At 33.1% G+C, this 27,179-nt stretch overlaps 1 long non-coding RNA gene and 1 pseudogene across 12 annotated transcripts in view; one reads left to right on the forward strand and one right to left on the reverse strand.

Annotated features, from left to right (window-relative positions):
- LOC123619413 (uncharacterized) overlaps positions 1-27,179 on the forward strand; it is an 874,904-nt gene that overhangs the window by 617,147 nt on the left and 230,578 nt on the right. The window lies entirely within an intron of this gene.
- LOC141576302 (large ribosomal subunit protein eL42-like) lies at positions 2,025-6,904 on the reverse strand (annotated as a pseudogene).

The following is a 27,179-nucleotide window of genomic DNA, read 5'->3' on the forward strand; positions in this document are numbered from 1 at the left end:
TGAATATATCTTCTTTGGTTACATTTCTGTTAAAATTTCTTGCCCAGTTTTAGAAATCAGTGTTTTTATCTTATTACTGAGTTGTAAGGGCTTTTTGATATATATTCTGCATACAAAACTTTGACCAGATAAAAATCTTTGCAATTTTGTTCTTAATCTGTTTGCTTCTTTATTCTTGAAAGTCTTTCAAACATAAGACATTTTAAATTTTGATGTATTCCAATTTATATATTCTTTGTTTTACAATCTTCACTTAGCCTAAGGCCACATAAATTTTCTCATTTTTTTTTTTTAGAAGTTTTATCATTTTAGCTTTACCTTTAGGTCTATGTTCCATTTAAAATCAGTTTTTTGTGTAGTGTGAAGTAAGGTTAAGGTTATTTTATTTTAATTGTTTGCATATGGATGTCCATTTGTTAAAAAGCCTTTTCTCCCATTGAATTACCTCAGTATCATTTTAAAAAAAATAGTTGACCATACACGTATGTATCTTTTTGAATTTTCAGTTCTGTTCTGTTGATCTATTTGTCTGTTTTTATGCCAGTGCCACACTTACTTATTTGCTGTAGCTTTGTAGTAAGTCTTGAAGTCAGGTAAGGTAAGCTTCCCAACTTCTTTCTTCTATTTCAAAATTGTAATGGCTATTCTAGAATATATTCTAGGTTCTTTCTATTTCAGAGTAAAGTTTAGAATCAGTTTCTCAAGTTTTTAAAAAAAAATTACAAAGCTGGCAAGAATTTTATTTGGGGTTATATTGGATCTCACATCAATTTGGGGAGAACTGAACTATAAAATATTGGATCTTCCACAGTAGGGAGAATTATGGCCTCCATGCCCTGTGTCCTCTGGTGTTAGTCCTGTAAATATGTTACATTTCATGACAAAAGGAATTCAGAGATGTAATTCAAGTTACTAATCAATTGACCTTGATATAGGGAGTCTATTCTGGATTATATGGGAGAGCCAGATGTAATCAATTACACAGGCCATTAAAAACAGAAGGCAGGGGCAGAATTATAATTATTAGAACTCTAAATGTTCATTTTTCAACCCAATATAAAAAAGAACAAGGTGAGGAAAAGTATCTGTGCGCTGATTTTAATGTAAAGGTTTTATCTATTTAATTTAAGGCCTTGTATTGGGTTAAGCAGCAAATTTTGCAGAACAATTAGTGGCTGTTGTTGTTGTTGTTGTTGTTGTTGTTGTTGTTGTTGTTGATACAAACAGTGAAAAGGACACATCATTTCTGTGTTTGGTGTTTTTTTCACCCAAATCCATAACCTCACTGCAATCTTGGGAAAACACCAGAAAAACCTGAATTGAGGTCATTCTGTAAAGTAACTAACTAGGATTTTCAGTAGTCTCAAGGTCATTAAAGATAAGGAAACAATGAGGACCTGTTGCAGACTGGAAGAGATGAACGAGAAATAACACTATAATGTGGAACAGAAAAGGGATATCAGTGGAAAACTGACTAATAAGGTCGATGGTTTAGTTAATGATATACAATACAAATGTTACTTTCCCATTTTTGATCGTTCTACCATGATAATATAAGATGTTAACATTAGGGGAAACTGGGCAAAGGATATAATGGGATATTTTATAACATTTTTGAAAGTCTGAAGTTACTTGAAATGAAAAAATATGTATATACTAAAGGAATAAAATATCCAGCACTTAGTAAGTTCTGATGGTGTAAGTATATGACAGGTAATCTTTGAATGGGTCATGGTCTATCAAGATTTGACTACAGGAAAGGGTGCCAGCCCTTATGGGCTGAGGATGAGAAACCTAGATGTGATCATCCAGCACAGAAGGGTCAAAGCAGTACATAAAAGGAATTTTTATGTCTCAATTTCATGTTTACCAAGTACCACCTCTACTTGAGTGAGCTCAAGTATAGCTCACCTGAAGAACAAATCTGTGCCAACAGGTTGGTCCATCCCGCAAAGGAGAAATACATTTTCTTAAGCCTTTCTGTGAAGCCAATGTCTTAACTAAAAGGAATAACCTTACCATAATGGAGTTTAAGTATCATTACAGATCATTCTATCCAAAATTTGGAGGCAGATAAGTCCTTGGAACTATTCTTAATTTGTTCTGTTGTAGGTGGCTGCTGCTTCTGCTTCATCTATATCAGGAAGTCTGGATTAATCTTTCTATTCTGACTGCTGTCTTATTAAATATCTGATATTTTTCTTTATGCTTTTACCTTTTTTCTCTCTAGCATTGTTTTTACATCTTCTGTATGATTAAAGAAATGTTCTTGTTTAGTTCAGTTATTAGAAGCCCTAGAAATGTGCCTTTGTGAAGTGAGCCAGCTACAATTTGGTACACTGTATTACCATGGGCTTTAGCAGTTAGATTGTGGGACCGACCACTTACAATTGTTTCTGCTGGAATTTTGTGATTTGTAATACCTGAAGGGCACAGTGATAGTTTTGTACAGTCTTTATTTCTTAAAAATAATCTAAGAAATCACAGACTACTGAAATGCATTGTGATTGAGAGAAATGGAAGGAAGGTATGAGGAGAAGAAATAAATGTCCTTTTTTAATACGAAGGAAATATTCTGCTAGTGTTATTTTAAGAAGGCAAACATTTTCAAATATAAGCCTGAATTCAACTAAGAGACTTCTCTGTTTTGGTATATACATATATCCCTACTCTACATTTCTTCTGAATGCTGCAGGTACTTTATTTTTTCTAACGACTAGCTAAAGTGAACGTTTGTTTGACAGTTTCATCACCAGTGGAAAAAGTCTGAAAATGGCATTCTTACAGCTCTCTGAAAGGCAAGATAGCAGGCACTCTGTGGACTACTCCACAAAATAGTACCAAATACACATTTAGTTGATTAAATGTAATGAGAAACCAAAAGTTACATTATATTTTAAATTCTCAGAAAATGCATGAAATTGTACACGGGAATATCTGTGATCTCTTTCTCTCCTTTCTCTATGGCTCTCACACACACGGACACAGTTTTAGTTTTGTTTGTTAAAAGCCTCATCTCAGTAATGTAAATGCAATTTAATGTTAAAAATTAACAATATGAATCATATTTTTGACTAGAGTTTAAAGATTGCATATTTTCTCTGTATAAACAGATAAAAAATTTCAGAACTTTTAGTAAATGTTTATTATTAAAATCTGCATGCAAATATGAATAGATGAGAACATTATTTGATAAAGATTATCTACCATAAGCTTAAGGCAAATATATTCAATGGAGGAGAATTAATATACTTTCCCTTTAAGATAAGGTACAAGGCAAAAATGCTTGTTATTGCCATCACTGATTGATATAGTCATGTAACCTTGCCACAAATATTACAATGAGAAAAGGAAATACGTTGATTGGAAGAAAAGTAACTCATTTTTGTAAGTAATATGAGCATTTAGATATAAGAACCCCTATGGAATCAACATGCAAATTATTATAATAAAAGTGTTCATAGAGGAACAAAAATCAACAATTTTTCCATACCTGGAATAGCTGACTAAGGTATTATTTCTATTATGAATGAAATATATTCTTTTTACTGTATATTCTTGCCAGTGTAATCAATGTTACATAAGGAGACGTTAGAGATAATGAGGAAGAAGAAGTATATGAAGAATGATTGGTGATGATTGAGAACTTTCCAAAACTGTCAAAGGACCTCAATCCACAAACAAAAGAAGCACTATAAACCTCAGGAAGTATATCAAAATGACACCTGCACCCCCAATGTTCATAGCAGCACTATTTACAATAGCCAAGACATGGAAACAGCCTAAATGTCCATCAACAGATGACTGGATAAAGAAGATGTGGTATATTTATACACTGGAATACTACTCGGCCATAAAAAAGAATAAAATAATGCCATTTGCAGCAACATGGTTGGACCTGGAGGTCTTCACTCTAAGTGAAGTAAGCCAGAAAGAGAAAGAAAAATAACATATGATATCACTTTTATGTGGAGTCTAAAAAAAAAACAAAACCACAAACAGAGCATAAATACAAAACAGAAATAGATTCATAGACATAGAATACAAACTTGTGGTTGCCAAGGGGGTGGAGAGTGGGAAGGGATAGACTGGGATTTCAAAATTGTAGAATAGATAAACAAGATTATACTGTATAGCACAGGGAAGTATATACAAGATCTTATGGTAGCTCACAGAGAAAAAAATGTGACAATGAATATATATATGTTCAAGTATAACTGAAAAATTGTGCTCTACACTGGAACTTGACACAACATTGTAAAGTGATTATAAATCAATAAGAAATGTTAAAAAAAGGAAAAAAAACTCTGGAAGTATAAATACAAAAAAATTGAAACCAAGTTACATTGTAGTAAGACTGCTGAAAATAAAATGCAAGGTGAAAATCTTTAAAGAAGTTCAGTAAAAAAAAGACATGATATTATTAAGAACAACAATATGACTGAGAACTTCTCAACAACAACAAAAAAGGAATAAGAAGACAGGGAATAATACATTTAATGTAAAAATAAAATAATTGCAAATTTAAAATTCTATGATGTATTGAATTTATCCCTCATGTATTGAAGTGAATTAAATATATTTTTAGAAAACCAAAATGAGATAATTTATCATCAGCAGGCCTGCACTAAATTTAAAAAGTAGTATTTAGGCTTATGGAAAATTATTCCACATTGCAGTTTGGAGGTGCACATTGTTAAAAAGGTTAAATCTAAATGAATATTCTCAGTATAAAACTACAAAACATTATCATCATTAAAAACAACAGTGTTTCCTTAAATATATATATATATCTATAAATACATATGTATCTATATCTATATAGATATATGTATATCTATCTATATATCTATATCTATCTATATATAGATATATGTATCTATAGATACATATAAAGTATGCAGAATTCAGAAAGGGATGAGTGATATTAAAGTAGTCTAAGTTCTTTATATCATTTGAAGTTTGATAAAAATAGTAATTAATATTGGATTTTAAATCATGTCTTCAGGTTGTAGTCTTTAGGGAAAACATTAAACAGGAATGAAAGAATGTGTAACTAACAAATTAAAAGAATGGTAAAATGTTATAATAATATATAATAATGTTATTATAAAATGTTATAATAAAATAATTTTAAAAGGTCAGGAAAAGAGAAAATAAGTTACATAAGAGAGGTGAGACAAAGAGCACGCACATTGTACAATGGTAGATTTTAAATCAAATATATCAGTTATTCCATTAAATAGCTTAGTTTCCTAGTTACAAACAAATTCAGTTTTGATAAAAAACTAGAGACACCCTTTAAATAAAATGACAGATTGAAGGGCAAAATATGAAAAATACCAAAACCAACAAAAAGAAATCTGTTCTAACTGCAATCATATGACAAAAATAGACATAAAAATAGAAGCATTATTAGAGTTTAAAGAGAATTATTTCATAAGGATAGAGTCTCAAAATACCAGGAATATATACAAATTCTAACTTTGTATAAACCTAATGAAATAATCAAAATATACAAAGCAAAGGCTAACAGAACTAAAGGAATAATTAATCTATAGTCCTACATGGAGACTTTAACATGGATTTCATAGTAAATTTAGAACAAAATGACAGAAAAGATATTTTTTTGAGTAAGAATATCACTGTATTTATTTTCATACAGGCAATTTTTCTACAGCTTCAACATTTTCCTCTCAAAATTCAAAGAACAGAAGATTCCCAAAACTTAGAACTGGATCACCTGGCCCTTTCTCTTCTTATTTCCTCCCAGTTCAAAATGCTTGCATCTCTTAAGAGCCAGCATCCTCTTGGATCTGCAGTTGGGCTCAACACATTCAAGTCTCATCACGATCTTCTTTGTGGTTTTAGCCTTCTTCCGGAAAATTGGCTTTGCCCGCCGTAGCCACTCTGCTTCCAATCATAGCGCCTCTTTCCCTGGGCATACAGGGAATCCTTACCCTTCTTATACTGGGTCACTTTGTGAGGCTGATGCTTTCCACACTTCTTACAGAAAGTTCTTCGGGTTTTAGGTACTTTGACCATCTTTGCGGTAGAGCTGCCTTCACGATGAGCTCTGGTCCAGCTCGGGTCCTGGGCACTGGGGGCTTCAACAGGGACCGCTACCGCCCGGCACTCGGCTTACCGGGAAGCTCGGCGTCCACGTTCCTCGGAAAAGATAATTTAATATAGAAAAACAACAGTTAGCAAATTTGACTTTGACAGAAGGAAGGAAATGCTCAAAATAAAGACATAGTAAAATATAAAGCAAATATACAATAGAAAATAAAACCAGACATTGGATCGTTTATAATATGTCTGATTGTTTTCACTTTGTCAAGACCAATCAAGAAAAAAAAAGTTAGGATACAAATAACCAATGTTTGGAATGAAAAGGGGGTGCTACTTCAGATTCTATGGATTATTATAAAGACATTAGCAGGGTAATTTGAACAACTTTATAAAAATAAAATTTTTAACTAGAAGAAAGGAGAAAGTTTCTTTAGAAATACATGTGAATAAATGAAACAAGAGGACATGGAAGTCTGAATAATTCTCTATCTATTAATGATTTTGATGTCATAATTTGAATATCTAATGGAAACGTTTCCCAGTTAGTTTCTGTTTATGCATAGAATAAAATGATGTGTCCCTTTGAGAACTAGTGCAAATGCCGGCTAATTTTTTTTTTTTTTCAAATATGCTTACAGTCATCAGAGAACAGGGGATAAGATTCTGTTCAAGGTTGAAACATAACAAGTTAAGCTGAAGATCTGTAGTCATTCAATCATTTTTCCCCTAGTAGCATTTGCCAATTTCAAATTAGGGAAGAGGTTAAGAAATAGAAAGCTGAGAAGAGACTGAAAGCAGAAGCCAGCAGAACTTTTAGGAGTCTTAGCAATAGAGCAACAAAATAGGAGACTAGGGGCCACAGATGTCTGAAGTTCTCTGAAAACGCTGGCTATATTCTGAACCTGTGGTGGGTAGTAGACTAAAAAGCTAAGTTAAAAATATATGAAAAACAAAAATTCCAAAATCCTGAAATGCTACAGATTAAAAGATTACAGTTCATGACCCATCAGCAAGAGGACTCCAGTGAACAAGACAGCAGACTTTAATTGGGCACTTCTGGTGAACTACAATACAAACACAGGGTAAAATGATTGTAAACTGTGGATAATGAATCATCCATGCATCCGTGGGTAAATGCCACTTGATCATGGTGTATGATCGTTTTAATGTATTGATGAATTCAATTTGCTAATACTTTGTTGAGGATTTTTATGTTTAAGTTCATCAGTGATATTGGCCTGTAGGTTTTTGTGTGTGTGTGTGTGTGTGTGTGTGTGTGATATTTTTGTTTGGTTTTGTTATCAGGGTGATGCTAGCCTTGTAGAATGAAGCAGAAGGAGCCATTCCTCTTAATTTTTTGGAATGGAGTAAGAAAGATATTTTAATTCTTCTTTAAATGCTTGGTAGAATTGATCTGTGAAGCCCTTGGGGTCTGGACTTGTGTCTTGGGGAAGATTTTTTTAATTACTTATTCAATTTAATTACTGATAATTAGTTTGTTCATATTTACTATTTCTTCCTGATTTATTTTTGGGAGGTTGAACGTTTCTAGCAATTTATCTATTTCTTCTAGGTTGTCCATTTTATTGGCAAATAATTGTAGTAATCTCTTACGTTCCTTTGTTTTTCTGTGGTATCGGTTGTAACGTCTCCTTTTTCATTTCTGATTTTATTGTTCTGCCCTCACCCTTTTTTTCTTGATGAATCTGGTTAAAGATTTATCAGTTTCATTTCCTAGTTTCATTGATCATTTCTGTTGTCTTTTATAGCCTCTATTTCATTTATTTCTGCTGTGATTGTTACGATTTCTTTCCTTTTACTAACTTTGGATTTTGTTTGTTTTTTTCTCTAATTCCTTTAGATGTAAGGTTTGGTTGTTGATATGGGATTTTTCTTGTTTCCTAAGGTAAGTTTGAAATGCTAGAAACGTCCCTCTTGGAATTGCTTTTGCTGTGTTCCATAGGTTTTTGGTTCATCGTGTTTTCATTTTCACTTGTCTCTAATTTTTTTTTTTTATTTTCCCTTTGATTTCTTCAATGATCCGTGAATTGTTTAGTAGCATACTGCTTAGCCACCACATGTTTGTGTGTTTTGCAGTTTTTTTTTCTTGTAGTTGATTTCTAGTCTCATAGTGTTGTGGTTAGAAAAGATGATATGATTTCAATTTTCTTAAATTTACTGAAGCTTATTTTGTGGCCATGCATGGGATCTATCCTGGAGAATGTTTCATATGCACTTGAAAAGAATGTATATTCTACTGTTTTTGGATGGAATTCTCTACATACTGATACCAGTTAACTCCATTTGGTCTAATGTGTCATTTAAGGCCTGTGTTTCTTGATTGATTTTCTTTCTAGGTGATCTGTCTGTTGACATAAGTGGGGTGTTAAAGTCCCTTACTATTATTGTGTTGTTGTTGATTTCTCCCTTTATGTCTGTTAAATTTGCTTTATGTATTTAGGTGCTCCTCTGTTGGATGCATATACATTTACAATTATATCTTCTTCTTGGATTGATCCGTTTATACCATGTCCTTCTTTGTCACTTGTTAGTCTTTGTTTTAAAGTCTGTTATGTCTTATATGTATATTGCTACCTCAGCTTTCTTTTTGTTTCCATTTACATGAAATACCTTTTTCCATGCCCTCACTTTCAGTGTGTGTGTCTCTTTAGATCTGAAATGATTCCTTCATAGGCAGTGCATAGATGGATCTTTTTTTAAAATTCATTCAACCACTTTATGTCTTTCAGTTGGAGCCTTTAGTCTATTTTTATTTAAATTATTTATTGGTAGGTATGTACTTATTGCCATTTTGTTAATTGGGGTTTGTTTTTGTAGTTATTTTTTGTTCCTTTCTTCTTCTTTTGCTCCCATCCCTTGTGATTTGAACACTCTTTAGTGCTATATTTTGGATTTCTTTCTCTTTTCTTGTGTGTGTATTTGTTATAGATTTTGAGTTTGTGGTTAATGTGAAACAAATAAACAAATAAAAAATATGTACATGACTATTTTAAGTTGATGATCTTGTAAGTTCGAACATATTCTAACAATCCTACATTTTTACTTCCCTGACATTTACTGTTTTGACATCTTATTTTCCATAGCTTTGTTTTGTGTAACCCTTAACTATTAATTGTGGATATGGATGGTTTTACTACTTTCTTCTTTTAACCTTTCTATTAGGTTGATAATGGTTGATCTACTACCTTTACTGTATATTTGTATTTATCAATTAGATTTTTAATTCGATAATTTTCACATTCCTAGTTGTGGTCTTTACCTTTCTGCTTAGAGAATTCCCTTTAACATTTCTTTAAAGTCAGTTTTGTGATGATAAACTCTTTTAACTTTTGCTTGTCTTTAAAACTTTTGATCTCTAATTCAAATATGAATGATAGTCTTGCCAGGTGGCAAATTTTTGGTTGTAAGTTTTTGGGTTTTTTTTCCCTTCATTACTTTAAATGTATCATGCCACTCCTTTCTGGCCTGCAGAGTTTCTGCTAAGTCACATGGTAGTCTAATGGAAATTCCCTTGTGTATAGCTACTTGCTTTCTTCTTGCTGCTTTTAAGATTTTTTTCTTTATCTTTTACTTTTGCCATATTCACTATAATGTGGCTTGGTTCATTTTATTTGGGACACACTGTATTTTTTGCACCTGGATGTCTGTTTCCTTTACCAGGTTAGGGAAGTTTTCAGCTATTATGTCGTACAATAAATTCTTTGTCACTTTCCCTCTTTCTTCTCCTTCTGAGACCCATATAATGTGAATGATAGTGTGCTTGCCATTGTCCCAGTAGTCTCTTACACTACCTTCATTAAAAAATTTTTTTCCTGTTCAGCTTGGATGTTTTCTACTACTCTTCTACAGTTCACTACAGTTCACTAATCCATTCCTCTCTATCATCTAATCTACTGTTGATTTCCTTCTAGTGTGTTTTTTATTTCAGTTATTGTATGCCTCAGCTCTGTTTGTTTTTTCTTTATATTTTCTCTTTGTTAAACTTCTTTGTGTATCCATTCTTCTCCTGAATTTATTGAGCATCTTTATGGTCATTACCTTGAACTATGTATCAGGTAGATTGCTTATCTCTGCTTTGTTTAGTTCTTTTTCTGGGGTTTTGTGTTTTTCCTTTGTTTGGAACATATTCCTTTGTCTCCTCATTTTGCCTAATTCTCTGCATTTATTTGTATGTATTAGGTAGGTTGGTTATGTTTCCCTATCATGTAGAAGGTGTCTTTTGTAGGAGATGTCTTATGGGACCCAGCAGCATACTCCCCTCTAGTCACCAGACTTACATGCCCTAGGGTTGCCCCCTATGTGAGCAGCATGGGTCCTTCTGTTGTGGCTAATTAGTGTGGGTGTACTGGTAGGCAGGGCTGGTTTCTGACACTGGTGGCTTTCAGGCCCTGCCTTTTATGGTGAATTCCAGCCCACTGCTGGGCAGGGCTGGTTTCCTGCTGCTGATTCCAGGGTTGGTGCAGGCCCACTGGTGGGCAAGGCTGGCTCCCAGGGAACCTGGCTGCAGAGCTTAGAGGGGCTGGGATGGATGGTGCCAGTCTGCTGGTACAGAGGGTTAATTCTTGGAGTGCCTAGCTATGGGCTCTGAAAGGCCTGGAGCTGGTTCCAGCCCACTGGTGTGTAAGCCTCCAGCACTAATAGGCTAGAGGAGGACTCCAAAATGGTGCTTGCTACTACCAGTGCCCTCAAGGTAGAGAGAGCTCCCCAAAATGGCTGCTGCAGGTGTCTGTGTCCCCAGGGGAAGTCCCAGTTGCCTCTTGCCTCTCTAGGAATCTTTCCAAGATCAGCAAGTGGGCCTGACCTAGGCTTCTTTCAAATTACTTCCTCTGTGCTGGGACTCAGAGCATGTAAGATTTTGTGCATGCCCTTAATGTGTGGCATCTCTGTTTCCTACATACATCCTCCAGCTTTGCCAAAAATAAGCCCCACTGTCCTTCAAAGCCAGATGTTCTGGGGGTGGCTCATCTTCCTGCTGCACTATGCCCTGGTTAAGGAGTCCTATGTAAGGCCTAGACCCCTTGCACCTTTGGTAGAACGTCTTCCAATTTATAGGTTGCCTATCCAAGTATGTGAATCTTGACTGTACTGTATCTCTACCTCTCCTACCCATCTTATTGTGGGTCCTTTTTTATATCTTTACTTGTGGACAATATTTTCTGCTAGTCTTTAGGTCATTCTCATAGATAGTTGCTCTATATATAGTAGTAATTTTAGTGTGATTATGAGAGGAGCTGAGCTCAGCGTCTTCCTAATCTGCCATCTTGGCCACACCTCTCAAGGTACAGTATTTTAAGTTTTGCTTTAATAATCATTATTATCTGTGTCCTCTTTAAGAAATCTTTTTCTACCCCAAGTCATGAAAGTATCCCACATTGTTTTCTTCTAGTTTTATAGTTTTAGTTTGTGCATACATGTCTGTGGTTTATCTCAATTTAATATTTGTGTATGGCATGAAGTAAGCATTGTGTTTATTCTGAAAAAAATAAGACACCCAGCTTTTCTACCACCACGTATGGAAGAAAAAATATCCTTTCCTCATTGCATGATTTTGGCATCGCTCTCGTTTCTATTCAGTAACAGCTGCCAGTTGTATTATTGCTAATTTTCTGTTTATTCTCTTTTCTTCCTGATTACTCTTGATTTCAGGAGTTTTACAATGATTTTCCTAGATGTGAATTTGTTTATATTTATCCTTTTTTTTCTTATGATGCTTCCTGAATCTGTGGCTTTCTTGCTTTCCTTTTTTTGAGGAAGACTCTTGGACATCATCTATTCAAATATTGCTTCTGATCTTTCCTCTCTCACCTTTCTTTTTGGTTAACAGTTACATATATGTTGGAAAGATTTCTCTCAAACTTTTTTTGTAAATTGTCCACCTTTTTCCCTCTTTCTCCCTTAGTCAAGTTGTATTTTAGTAACCTATCAGTTTAATAATTCTTGCTTCAGATGTGTTTAATCTGCTATTTTACACATCTATGGAGTCCTTAATTTCAGTTGATTTCTTACTTATTTCTGTAATTTTATTTTTTATAAATCCAAAAATTTTTTTAAAGTTTTCATATTTTTATTTTCTTGAATGTTACTTTAGTTATTTAATTGATATTCTATTATGAAAAATCCAAAATATGGAAAAATTATACAAGTATTTCACTAAATGTTCTCATACTCTTAACATGGATTCATCAGTTGTTCACAATTTGCCACATTTGCTTTGGTGCTCTGTGTGCTTGTATATGTTTCTGTACCCATTCATTATTATCTATTGTTTTGCTGAACCTTTTGAGAGTGAGTTGCGAATATGACCCTCAACCCCTGTAGTGGTTTGAACAGTGGCTCCCCGAAATGTATGTCCACCTAGAGACTCAGAATTATTACCTTCTTTGGAATAAAGGTCTTTACAGACATAACTAAGGTAAATATCTTGAAATTATCCTTGATTAGGATGACCCCTTAATCTGAAGAAGGATGTGTTTATAAGAGATACAAAAGGAGAAAACAGAAGAGACCCGGGGGAAAAGGCCATAGGAACATGGGGGCAGGCTGGAGTCTACAACAAACTAAGGAGCACCAGGTGCTGCCAGAAACTGAGAGAAGTAAGGAAGGATTCTCCCACAGAGCCTTTGGAGGGAGGATCACCCTGCTGACAACTTGATTTCAGGTTTCTGCCCTCTTAGAACTATGGGAGAATAAATTTCTATTGTTAAAAGCCACCAAATTTGTAATTTGTTGTGGCAGCCCTAGACAACTAACAATCCCTAAATATCTCACCATGTGTATGCTAAGAACAGGGATATTCTTTTGCATATGCAGTACAATTATCAAATCAATCAGAGCATTGAGCATTGTTATAACACTATGTCTGTATCTGTAGTCCTTATCTAATTTCTACATTTACGTCAATAATATTATTCAGTGAGTTTATTTTTCTTCAATCCAAGATCCAAACCAGAATCACACATTTCATTTATATCCCTTTAGGGTTATAAATCTGAAATAATACCTTAGCTTTTGTTTTTGATAACATTGATTTCTTTTTTTTTTTTAGAATGCAAGCCAATTGTTTCGTAGATTGTCCCTCAGTCTCAGTTTGTCTAATTGTATCCTCATTTCTAGTTTCAGGTTATATTTTAGAAGAAATGCTAGATGAATAATGCTGGGTTTTTGTTTTTTTTTTTTCCCTCAGTGCCTCACATCAAGAGGCACCTAATTTTAGACTGTCCCAGTATTGGTGGTATTAACTTGGATTACTTGGTTAATGTGCCCTCCACATTTCTCTGCTCAGAAGTTACCTCCTTTTTAATCAATATGTAATCTGTCTCAGGGATACTTGAGAACTGTGTAAATACCTTGTTAACCAACACATTTTTATCAAATAGTGTTATCATCCATTGGTGATCTTGCCTTGATCATTCAGTTATTACCGTAATATTTTCAAGGTGGTGATTTTCTAAGGATCATTTCTTGTACATTTATTAGTCTTCTTTCATGGTAAATAAAAAATTTCCTTCCTCTCATGTTTACTTTCTTCCTCTTTGTTCCTTCTTTCCTTCCATTCTCTCTTCCTCTCTGTTTTTGTTTCTTTATCTCTGCCCACCACCCCCTCTTCTGTCCCCTCTCTACCCTTGGTGTTTTTATATAGACTTTTCAATGTGTGGATTCATGAATTCTTTTTCAATTACATTATAATCTAATACTGGCATTTTTGTTTTTATTGTACTAGATTTAGCTAGTATGAGGTAAAGTTTCTAATTCTAATCCAGTATTCAGGATCACAGTGTTCTTGTCTTCTCTCATTGCTTATCTGTGTCTCTCTTTTTTTCATGATCAGAATCCTGCTCCCTCCCAAAGGAATATATTTTCTTCTATAGAACACCAAAAATAGTAGATACAGAACTGCTTCACGCATACCACTGCCAAAAGAAAACCTATTAAATGAAGTTGATTTCACTGTAGTTTTTTGTCTTTAGCCTGAGGATATATGCCTTAAAGTAACTTGTGTGTGTTTTTCCCGCTTGTGTCTTTATTCTATCCATTTTTAAAACTACTGTGTTTATTATTTTTATGTTTAGTTTGATTTGAGGGTTTTTCCAAATATTTGTGAATTTAATTTTATTTTGGATTATATAATCACTCAATATGCTTCCAAACTTCAACTTTATACAAAGTCCTATATTCAGAGAAGTGTCACCCAGTCTTTTCCTCCTTCCAACTTGTTCTCACTCTTTGCCTATTGATAACCAATTTGACTGCATTCTACTTATCCTTCCTTTGGTTATTTTATAAAACTAAGCAAATTATATATTAAAGTGGTGTACTTGTTTTTCTCCCTAAAAATATCCTGGAAATCTCTCCACATCAGGCCATAAATATCATCCTTACTCCCTTCCATCTACATAGTAACCCACTGTACATGTATAGCATAGTTTGCTCAACCAATTGCATATGCATTGGCTTTTACACTGTTAAAACAATATAACAAATAATATCCCAATCCGTAAGGGCATACATTTGCATTTTCTTACTGTTGGTGGCATATCTTAAAGGTGAAAAATTATATCCCCTAATTTGTATCTATCTTATTTTAAGTAAAGTCTAACATTTTAATATGTTTAAGGCCATTTTATAATGTTTTTGTCATTTAATGTTAATGAGTTTTCACCATTTTCCATCAACTTTTAGTCTTTTTTTCTCTTTTATATCTCTCAGCTTTCTTATGTGATTTGTCCTTGATTATATGTTACAGGTATATATCCCAGTTTGTTGTCTATTGACATTGCTTAAAGTGGTTTTTGCCATGGGAAGTTGTTAAAATTAATTATTTTGAGTTGAAGGTATCAATATTTCCTTTATTGTGTTGCCATTTTGAGTCGTTGTTTACAAAACATTGTCTTTCATACCCAGATTACAAATGTCCCCGTATTTTCTTCTTGTACTTGTAAGGTTATTATTATTATTTTTTTTACATTTAAAATTCTGATTGATTTGAATTTTATTCCTGTGTATAGAGTACAGTATGGATATAGTTTTTATTATTATTTAAATGACTATTCAGTTGTCCCAAGATGATTTGATAAAATATCCATATTTGTCCCAAGGATTTGGGATGCTACTTTTACTCTGTAGTAAATTTTGCTTTGTTCTTATCTACTGGATTTCCTATTCTCTTCCACTGCTCTGTTATTCCTTAACCAATGTAACGTGGTTTTAATTACAGAAGCTTTATGGTATGTTTTGAAATCTGATAGGGCTATTGCCTCCCCTTATTGCTCTCATTTTCCTGAGTTGTCTTAGATATTTATGTATATTATTTTTCACATGAACTTCAGAATTACCTCATCTAGTTATAGTAGAAAGCTTCTTGGTATTCTTATTTGGATTACATTAAAATTATACCTTAACTAAGGGATGGGGGAAATAGGAACTCTTGATGATGTTTACATATCATAATCAAGAAAAGTAGTGGTTACCAATGGTGGGTAGGGGCAGTATAGAGGTAGAGGAGTGGGAGGTACAAACTACTGGGTATAAGATAGGCTCAAGGATGTATTGTAGAAAATGGAGAATATAGCCAATATTTTGTAATAACTGTAAATGGAAAGTAACTTTTAAAATTGTATAAAATTTTAAAAAAATTTAATTAAAATAAATTTTAAAAAGAAAACTGAAGTTCTAAAAAAAAAAAAAAAAGTGACATCATTCCATTTTTGCATTTCCCCCTTTTCTGTTTTATCTTCCAGGAGATACTTGTGATTTTCCTTATATATTTTTATATATTTCTAAATTTTACCTAAGTATTATATATATTATTATTATTATTATTATAGAGGCTATTTCTGACAAATACATTATCTGGATCCCCTATGGGTATCTTTTTGTTGTTCATTTTCTTCTTGATTTTAGATTATTTGATCTTGAGACTTGGTATGCCTGTTAATTTTTAAAAATTCAATGTCAGATAATATATATGAAAAAAAAAACTATACAGATAATTTGAGGCTTTTGAATCTGGCCTCTAAGCTAGGGGGAGAACACTTTAATTCAGCCAGAGCTTGGGCTGATTATAGAGGCTGAGCTGCAGTCTTTAAGGAGATTGATCTATTTTTGGTTCATCCTTACAACCCTGTAAAGATGATCCACCTGAAAGCAAAATTATTTTATGAAACCCAACCACCTTGATCAGTCCTAAACTCCAATTTCTGTCTCCTTCTCTCCAAGAGAGTGCTAAGAGCTATGCTCACTTTCTTAGCTTTCTGGCTGTCAGTTTTGAATTTGTAAATGTCTATAGAGGAAATGCAGTAGCAAATGTTAGACTCACTTCTCTGTGTTTCACTTCTCTCTGGGATCTCGATCCCGCAAGCCTTGCTTTTATTTGTAGCTTTCTGATGCCTTCAAATATTTATTAATAAAAACCTTTTTGTTTTAAAGTAAATCATAGTTTCACAGGAAGTTAACAAAATACTGTAGAGAGGTACAGCGTACCCTTCATCCCAGTTTCCTCCAATGGTTATATTTTATATAGCTATAATATATCATATAAGGATATTGACATTGATATAATATATGTGTATAGTTCTGTGTCATTGTATCCCACATGTACATCCTTGTAACTAGCATTACAATCAAAATATTCCATATTTTTTAAAAGTTTTAAAAATATTTTTTCAACTTTTCTATTGATTCTTGGAAGTAAGGTTGGTCTAACCTAACTAGTTCATCATGGCCACAAGCCGATGTCGTAAAATTAGCTTTATAATGTTTATTTTTCATATTTATATTAGGACTCTTTCTGACTCTAAGGTCATGTACAGTATGTGAAAATTTAAGATATCATAGCTGTAAAGTCATTACGGCAATGCATTTAAGCCAAAGCCATCAGTTCTAGTTTACCTACATGGCAGAGATCTAGCTTAACTTTTCTGGTATATTCAAGTCTTGTTCTTGGACAGTTTTATTTTTGCACATGCACACATCTGAAATGTTCCTGTATGTTTCAAAATCGCGAAATTTAAGTTACAATGGGGACTATTCTGCTCCACTGTTAGAAGAACTAAAATTTCAGATTAAAGTATATAGGTATTTTGTAGACAATGAATAGATATTAGTGGCTACTCAGCAAAGTAATGCTGCTTGATGAAACATACTATAGGAAACAGATTCTGTTAGAAGTGCACAAGATGGCTAAGATGTGAAAAGCAATATTTCAGGTAGAAATGTCATGAATGGCCATTAGTTGCCCCAGGGGACCAGTAAGTTAGAATTTTGTATCTGTAAGAATTAGAATTTAAGTCCATGACTTTGTATAATGGAAGGGAAAATAGAAGGAGGAGGCAAGTGGAAAGGAAGTACAGATAGCAGACAGCACAGGGTTTAAAAAAAAAAAAACAGTTCAGAGGTATATAAATTATTTAAAGTACTAAGTTTTGGGCTTTTACATATTTTTTAATAGAAGTGCCATATAAAAATAAATCCAGACTTAAATAAGGAGAGAGAGGCTTTACTGAGAAGAAAAACTGTTGCAATATGGAGAGCGCTCTCATCTCAGACATCTGCAAATGTCTCTAAAGCAAACACAAGGGCTTTTCTTTTGTAAAGAGGGGAAAGCAGGTAAGTGTGGGGGAGTCAAGCAAATGCGAGGAAATGATCAGAGGGTTCTCACTGTAGTCAGCTAATTCTCAGGATAAGCTGATAAGGGGATATATATATATATATATATATATATATATATATATATATACTTTTTTTTTTTTCTTGTAAAGTGCTTGCTCAGATTTGAGGACAAGCAGAGTTCAGGGACCTGTAGTGAAGACAGAGGGTAAGATATGGGCAACTGTGAACACCTGATCAGGAGCCAACACCACACACAACATATACTATTTCTAAAGGCATTCCAGTGGATAATAGACTCCTGGTAGTTATGCTATAGAAGAAATTTGTTGTTTTTAATATGGTGGGAATTTGGCCTAGGTGACCTTCAACAATTTCTTCTAACTTGAAAAACAATTCTTTACATGATTTAGTGAGGGTTAGTATTTCTCCAAGAAACCCCAAAGAGGTCTCTTCAGTGTACGTTCCTGCACAATAAGATTTGCTACATCATCTAGTTACTTTATATAGTATCTTTCAATGAAAGTTAGTAAAAATCTTTTAAAAGCAAGTTTTGCAATCATCATTTTGTAGATTGTATAAATGAATTATTCAAGACTAAGTATTTCAGAATATCTATTATTTGAGACTGAACAGAATTGCTGTGTACAGGATATGCATTTCTTTCCTAGGAATGCAATAATAGTATGGAAAGGATGTGCAGTATTAACATTTAGATAGGTATCACTGGAAAAGCAATGCTTAAAATTTACCTAGGATGGAGGAAAAAGGAGGAAAGGTTTTGGTTAAATCTTATCAGACCCACCACTAGTCCATCAATTCAAAGCCAGCTTGGGGAGTGATGTTGCTTTTCAAGCTCTCATGAAAAGACTTCCTGATTTGTAAAGGAGGCAAATTTATTTATGTAAATTGACTATTTGGCAGTACTTCTGCTTCTTTTAGTGTTGACTAGTCCTACCTCTGATAAGACAGATCTAATTTCATTTCCATTAAAATGCAATGAAAGCACATTTATGAATTTAATAATTTCTTGCCTGAGTTTGATAGGAGCTTAAAATGGTTAGCTATGGAGTGTTATTAATAAATATTGCTTTTTAAAATTAGAATAGACTAAGAAACACCTATCTGGTCAAGGGTTTTTCTTCTACATATTATGAAAAAAATTGAGTTGGTAAAAGGAATGGTAATTTGCTAAAGAGTTTGTTTAATTGGACCTTCTTGCTTATCTCATTGTCAAATTATTTTTAAACCTAAGCTCTCCTATATAATTTAAATATTGGTGTACTTTGTTTTGCATAACTTATTCATCTTCCTGAAGGGAAAATGAAGCAAATATAAATTTAGGCTTTTTAACAAAGCATGAAAAGAGAAAAGTGACATCGTGAATTGTTTTTCTAATTTGTCTTTCAGAAGGCTCTCTTAAAATTTTATTTTCTCTCATACTTCCTATACTTTTATATGAACTGCCTATGTAAATATCATTATTTCTGATAACTTAGTATGCCTACTTAATCCACAGTTCTTCCTGATGAAGTAGGATTTAGCTGAAGTTCTTTTGCATAATCTGCATAGTCAACAACCATTTGCTCTTTAACAAAAAAAGGGAAAATATGTGTGAAAATTAAAATAGAAAAGGCTTTTAAAGATTATGAGAATCACTGGTAGCAGAGCTGATCCTGATTTTCTGCCTATTTTAAGTTTCTGACTTTCCCTTCCCCAGGGCCAGGGGCAAAAAATTTACCTATTTATCACTTAGAAATCACTTGATTGAATTGTTAGGTAAGATAAGACAAATAACTTTCTTGACATCAAGAAACTTGTATATTGGGAAAGCGGACTGAGAGAATATATATAACAAAGTGGAAACAGTGGGTTGTATAGATTCAGAGTGCTGAATCAGTGTGGCTACAACTTAGAGTTTCTTATACGTAGTTACTTAAATAAATGCCGAATTTACAAACTCTTAATTTCCTTGACAGTACTGCACATCTGTCAGTCAGTTCCAGCCTATACTTTATTAAATGGCAAATAAAGAAGTCTGGATTGGAACAATTTTGAACAAATTTGAACAAAATTGAAACAATTTTTCTGATATCAAACATTTGTAGATGACTTGTTATGACCAACTTTCAGTTTAATCAAAATATATGGAATCTATTAATATTTCTGTACTAGCTTCCTTTTTTATATATCTATTTTCAAATATAAATATCTTTACCATTTCTTAAACACAATCTAAATTTATCATGCTACTTAAAATTCACAATCAGTTTTATGTGCAGACCTGGGTAATGTTTCATATATGGAATGAAAATAAAAATAATATAAAATGAATTAAATCCAAAAGCAGCAGTTTTCTCTTTAGGCCTCATGAGAGCCTTGACTGAAGCCCCTAATCCAAAATGAGTTAAATTCAATCAATAGCTAACAGTAAATATTTGAAATATACATTCTTATGCATATCACAAATTTATAGAAAATTAAGAAGGAAAACATCATTATATAAACATCTCAAAACTTAATGGCACAATATTAATAATTCATCCAAAATCAAGAAATAACACTATTGGTGGTAATAGTTATCATTTTACTAGATGACCTAACCAGTGCATTAAGACAAGAAAGGAAGAGATATAAATATTAGAAATTGATACAAAGCTGAGAATGCTTTCAAATGATTTGATTGATCTGATTGTCAAATAATTAATATTTGACTAGAAGGAGTTTTATAACACGTCAGCAATATCCAAATAATATATTGCAATTAGAAAAATAAAGATGCATATTAAAACAGATAAGAGCTTTAATTTTATTTTAGAATAAACGTAATCAGAAATATAAAAGGCCTATACAAAGAAAATGGTAAAATTTATTGACAGACATAAAGTTCTAACTAGGAAGACCAAACATTTTTCTTTCGTTCTAAAGATTTGTGAATTTAGTCAACTTTTAGAAATTTATTTATGATAATTCCTTAATAATTTTGTCATCTTCATTTCTTCTATTTACTCATTTGTAATTCCTAATAGTAAAATCTTCTCTTTATGGGGTTGAATACCTATGTCACTTATCATTGCTTTTACATATTCTTTGTCTTTTCCTTTCTCTCTGCAATAATACATGTATTTCTTAAACATTTTTTTCCCAGCGGCTTTATTGATTTACTTTCATATAATAATCATGTTTTGTTTTCTGATGCTATTTTATGACATTCAGTTTCATTTTTAATCAACTTTTTCATTTTGAGAAAGTTGTAGATTCACATGCAGTTCTAAGAAATAATATAGATCCTCTTATACCCCTTACCCAATTTCTCCCAGTGATATCTTAGAAATCTATAATATAATATCACAACAGAGATATTAAAATTGAAACAATTAAGATATAGAACATTTCTATTACCATAAGGATCCCTCATGCTGCCCTTTTATAGTCATTCCCATTTCCCTCCCATCCCACCCCATCCTTAAACCCTGGTGACCATTAATCTGTTTTGCATTTCTATAATTTTGTAACTTCAAGCATTTCACTAATATCTTATATAAATACAGAATTTATATAGTGTGTATTTGGCTTTGTTCACTTGGTATAATTCTTCAGAGATTCATACAGGTTGCTACATGTATCATTAGTTCCTTGATTTTCATTGCTTATTATTCCATGGTATGGATGTACCACAGTTTGTTTAACCAATCGACCATTGAAGGGTATCTGCATTGTTTACAGTTTTGGACTATTACTAATAAAGCTAGTATAAACATTCACTTACAGGTGTTTGTATAAATAGAAATTTTCATGTCATTGGTATAAATGCCCAGGAGTGCAATTGCTGGCTTGAATGGTAGTTGTATGTTTAGTTATTTAAGAAATTGTCAAACTGTTATCCAGAGTGACTATACCATTTTACATTCCCACCAGCAATATGTGGTGTTCTCATATCTCTTTGAGAATACTAATTAGGTTATTTTAAAATGTCTCTTCTCTTTCCTGAACTACATTTATTCTGGGCTCAATATTCTGCTTGTTGTTTTTAAACTTACTATTTCATTCTGTTGATTTTTATCATATATGTTAAATTTCAGTTGCCTGTTCATATATTTGAGAATGAAGTATTTTGTTGACTATTGTAGGTAAGTTGAAATTGGTTTTCTCTGCTGTTGTGTAGGCAGGTGTGTTTTCTGGTGGGCTTCTCACCTGATTGGGAAGCCTACACAGAAGCTTTGTTTCTGGGTCTAGGCTGGACATTTTGAATGGCAAGCCTCATTTTAAGATGCCTGTATAAAGAGTCAGAATGTTTGGCTTGGGATCCCCAAATCCCAGACTGTGGAATGCTTTAATTCAGGTATCAAATTCAATATTTGAAGGCCTAACTACACATGGAGATAAGCACTCCAGTTTTGAGGAATGTGTGTATGTGTGTGTATGCACACGCATGTGTACATGAGTGTTTTGAACACGGAGCAGGAGGCAGGGAATTGGCCTTCCTGTCCCTCTGTGTGGAGGATACATACAGAGAGCAGGATAGGATTAGGATGAGGTTGGAGACTTGTCAAGATTCCATAGAAGGTCATTAAAATCAGCACCCTTCTAACTTCACTTTTCACCATCTCTCTGTGTGGAAGAGTTGGACAATATGGAATGATGGTAGAGATTGGCACAGGTTTCTGATAGGCATTCAAATTATCACCTCTATATCCTCTTGTGCATACTTGCTTCAAGAATAGATCCCCACTGGGGTTTTCCAATGAAGATCAGCTCATAGTTCTATTATAGGTACCATATTCATGTATTTAGAACCACATTTAGAACAGGATAAGAGAATAAGCTGTCCTGGGCTCCATGGTTTAGATGATCCCAATTATAAACACACAGAAAACTTAAACTTATTAAAGGACATATAGCAACTTCTGTCCCTTAGCATCTACCACTCCTGGACCACAACCCTAAGCAAGCCCTCTTGTGAGTGACATTATTTAGATCCAGGAGAAAACATTTTCCCACCTATCTTGCTCTGTGCCCAAGTGTATCCAAATACCAAGGAATTTTATGTGTTGGCTACAGTTTGTGAAAAACATTTCAATGTTTTATGTAGTAGAAAACAAAAATTAGTTAACATGTTTATCTTTTCTCTCAGACAATATGAATCCGGTAGATTCTTCCTTAAGGACGTATTATTTCACAGTAGTCCAAGCATCCCTTTCCTTCCTTTTCTTTATGTTCCAAAAATCTTGTTTCTGGAGGGACACATGTGACTTTCATAACCATTGTACAATGCAGCTGAGAAACATTTTGCTATATTTAACAATTCCTTTTACATGTGCATATATGTTGTTCTTTATGTTGGCTAGTAGGTGGGCATTGAAAGGTAACATTGCAAATATCTTTATTTATAATAATATTTGATAAGATTTGAGTAAATTAAAAAAGTCAATTTATTTCAGCTTTATTTTAGCATTTTAAAATTTTGATAGTTAAACTGTGTATTTGGCTTTTAATTTTAAAATGTTGAATATTATATAACTTGAAAGCATATATGAAAATAACTATGTTTTAGTATATTTAATTTTATGAACATAAGTTCAAGATTTGTATATTTTGACGTGATCACACTTTACATTTTAATCTTTTATAGCATTACTGTTAATAAGAAAATCTTTATTTTAACAACATTAAAAAAATGAAAAAGTATGGAATGAATATTCATCGGTTGTGAATTACATAGATCTATATTTTATTACTCAACCAAATATCACTGGCTAGTCAATAGAAAATCAAGTTATACATTAATAATTAAATTCAATTTTTAATATTCTGCCAAAGTTCAGTTATATAAAAATAGTCAACGAGGCTTTTAACTTTTTTCAAAACAGCAGAATATATATGTTTTGTGTGACAGATTGTGAGCTTGACTTAGAGATCTTATACTCTCACCAGGTCCCTGAATTGTTAAAGATGTGTCCCAATCCTATTTGAATTCAAAATGTGTTCAAATCTTTTTGCTATTTTTTCTTACTCTTTTTAGTTCAAATATTTCACAATGATATTTTTGGAAAATAACACACAAAAATAATTCTGCCAAGTCTTTAGTAAACACTTTCACCTCAAAATAAATGCTTTCTTTTGTTATACACTTGACTGCTTTTTTTCTCTTCCAAGACTGCATATTTTTCTATGGAACTCCCATTGTATAAATGCCGCGTGTGTGTGTGTGGGTGGGTGGTTGTCAAAATAAAGATGTTTTTCCATATTTGATCTCAATATCCTTGCTACTTAAAGTAAGGTCTGCAGATCAGCAACTTCTACATCTCTTGGGAACCAATGAGAAATGTAGCATCTCAGGCCCTAGCCCAGATTTACTCAATCAGCATGTGCTTTTTAACAAGATCACTGTGTGATTTATATCCACATTAGTGTTTGAGGGACTCGGTTCAATACCTTGGCTATCATAAATTCTGTGTTTTCCCTTTAATTCTATATTTAGGGAGAATTCTCTGATATAATAAAATTTTTCTAATTCAGGTATTCATTGTCATGTATGCTATTCAGTGCCACTAAGGAGTGTTTTATTACTATTATTGTTGTCTCTGATATCAATTTTTATTTCTGTGGAAGTTACCTTCTGTTTTTATTCTCTCATTATACTTGTTGATTTCCCCTTCTCCTTGTACTCTAAATTTTTATGTATACTTTTCAGTTATGTAAATATGTGCATATAGATTGATAATTGTGCTACTTTCCTGGAGGACTGACCATTTTGTCATTTTATGAAATCTTCCTCTTTATCACTGGTAATGTTGCTTGCCTTAAAGTCTACTTGATTTAGTAACAGTCCTGTTAGAGTAGCTTTCCTCCTAGTATTTTCATAGTGAATGTTTTAATTGTTTTATTTTGAACCTAAGTATTTTCATTTAAATTGTGTTTTTGGTAAGTAGCACATAGTTGTATTTCTCCCATTATGTAATATGAACATCTCAGTCTTTTACTTAGAGTGTAACTCTTATATTTAATGTAGTTACTAATACAGACAGCTATCTTAACATTTGTTTTTTATCTGACTCTCCTATTTTATATTCCTTTTCTCTCTCGCCTTGTGCTTGCCTAAAAAGCACAATGTTTTAAAATTTTTTAAATTTTCTCTATTAACTTGTTAATTACAAATTCTTTTTTTACTATTATGTTATAACTGTAGAAGTTACAATATATGTACACTTGTTATATCTTAGTCAAACACAAATTATTTTTACTACTGCACCCATAAAAAAATAACTTGTAACATTTTAACTTCACTAACCCCCTTTAACCTTTGCATTTGATCAAATATTTCAGTTCTTTATAAAATTTAAATTCTATGAGACATTATTTAAGTCAGCAGTCATTTACTTCTACCTGTAAATTTCATACAGCATTACTTTTATCTTGTTGTACTGTCATAATTTACGTGAGCATATATTTACCTTTTCTATGGCTTGTCATTCATTCCAGCAATTATGTCTTTCTCCCTGGGATTCTTCTGCTGAAAAACTCCTTTTAGTATTCCTGAATCGAAGGTCAGCTGAAAAGTAGTTTTCCAAGTTTCATTTTGTTATTATATTTCATTTTATTTATTTTATTTTCTGCCTTTTGATCTTGAAATGCTTTTGTTTTGTCTTTATATAACTAAAAACCAAAATCCAACTGAGTACATTTGAAGATCTAATTGGCTTTATTGAACGATTCATGAATAGGGCAACATCTCATCTAGCAAAGACAAAGGAGCTCCAAGGAACTGGACAAGATGGAAGTCTTTTTTTAGACAGAAGGGGACAGGGACAAGGAAAACGTGAATTACCTCATCTTTCTTTGGGGATCAAAGGGGTCTATCAAGCAAATTACCTCCCTTCCTAATGCTGATACGGAAATTCCAGACTGGTTAAGGTTACATTCCTGGAAGGGTCTGAAACTGCTATTAGACTAGATACTAAGTCTTGGTTTGGTTTGCTGATGTGGGACTTAGCACAAGTGACACTATTTTAGGCCTGTTTGTTTTTAACAATATATTATGGCAAATTTGGCTATGTACAAAGTTCTACTTGGATTGTTTTCTTTTTGGACTTGAAGCTATCTAAGTCTGGTTCTGATACTTGCTTTGTCTCTTCAGAGTGTATTCTTTTCTTACCTTTTAGTGTATGCCTTGTAGTTTTTTTTTCCCACAAAAAAGCCAGACATGATATGTCAGGTAACATAAAAAAATATTACTATGATGTTTTATGTTAATCAGACTATAAGATGGACTGTCATTCATGGTATCTGTAGCTGTAGTTGCCAGAGGCTTCAAATTCCTCTTATGACTTTGTTTTTGTCTCCTTTGTTGACTTTAGAATTCCCTAACTCAGAGAAAGTCTTTGTTATGCAGCTCTTTTAGCTGGAAGCCACTGTTATATGGAATCAAATACCTGTTAGTATGGTCACAAGGTATGGGAGAAGAGAAGTCTTCTTTAATTTTACGATTAAATGTCAGTCCCTTAGTGGGCTTATATCTCTGAACTGTGACTTTCATCAATGTTTCTTACCCTTAATATCTCATTTTAGGAAGGCTTGAAAGGGTAGAATTGGATAAATGCTCTTCTCCCTAGGTATAATAAGGCTCTGGTAAAGCCTTTTCTCCTGAAAGTAGCCCTTTGTTTTGGAGAACACTCTTGGCATATTTCAAAACGGTTATGATTCCCTTTCCCGTCTCACAGCTCATAGAGGATCCTTCCAAGATTTTCACTGTGAGGCTCTCATAGGGCTCCTGAAGGCAAAATCCATGAAAGTGTACCCCGAACACACATGCCAAAACGCTGCAGCTCTTAGGAGTTCTCCCTCATGCTAGTTCACACTCAACTTCCAGCTATTTGCCAGAATTACAACTTAAGTGTTCATAGACTTTTTGCTTCCAGGACGTCTCAGCTGTGGTTCTCTATTTACCTATCTCTCCAGATTGCAAAATGGCAGTTTTGCCTGTGACTACAGGGGAAAGAAGAGTCCTTAATTTTCAGTTAGTTCAACATTTTTCTTTTTGTGATGATGGAAATAGCTACCTCCCAGCTCTTTACATGTCAGAGTTGAAACTAGGAGTCTCTATTGGTTTGTTTATAACTTCTGAAAGAGTAAATGTTTTTAAGATTTTTTTTTATTTCATAAAAAAGTATATCATGCTATATGCAGTCTTTGGGGACTCATTTTTCCTTAACATTCCTATCACAAAATTCTTTCATACTTTTTTGTGTGTTGTTAGTTCATTTGTTTTGAATACTGTATAATATTCCATTTTAATATACCACAGTTAATTCATCTACATCATTGTTTAGGATCCTTTGGATTTTTTCCAGTTTGTTAATACTATGAACAGTATCAATGACTATTAGCATACTATGCTATGATTATTCCTCTACAGTGTCCTGTTGGAAATACACAAGAATTTCTCTTTAGTATATATGTAGGACGGCAATTCCTGGCTCATA

This window comes from Camelus bactrianus, chromosome X (assembly GCF_048773025.1).
Source record: "Camelus bactrianus isolate YW-2024 breed Bactrian camel chromosome X, ASM4877302v1, whole genome shotgun sequence".
NCBI lineage: Eukaryota > Metazoa > Chordata > Mammalia > Artiodactyla > Camelidae > Camelus > Camelus bactrianus.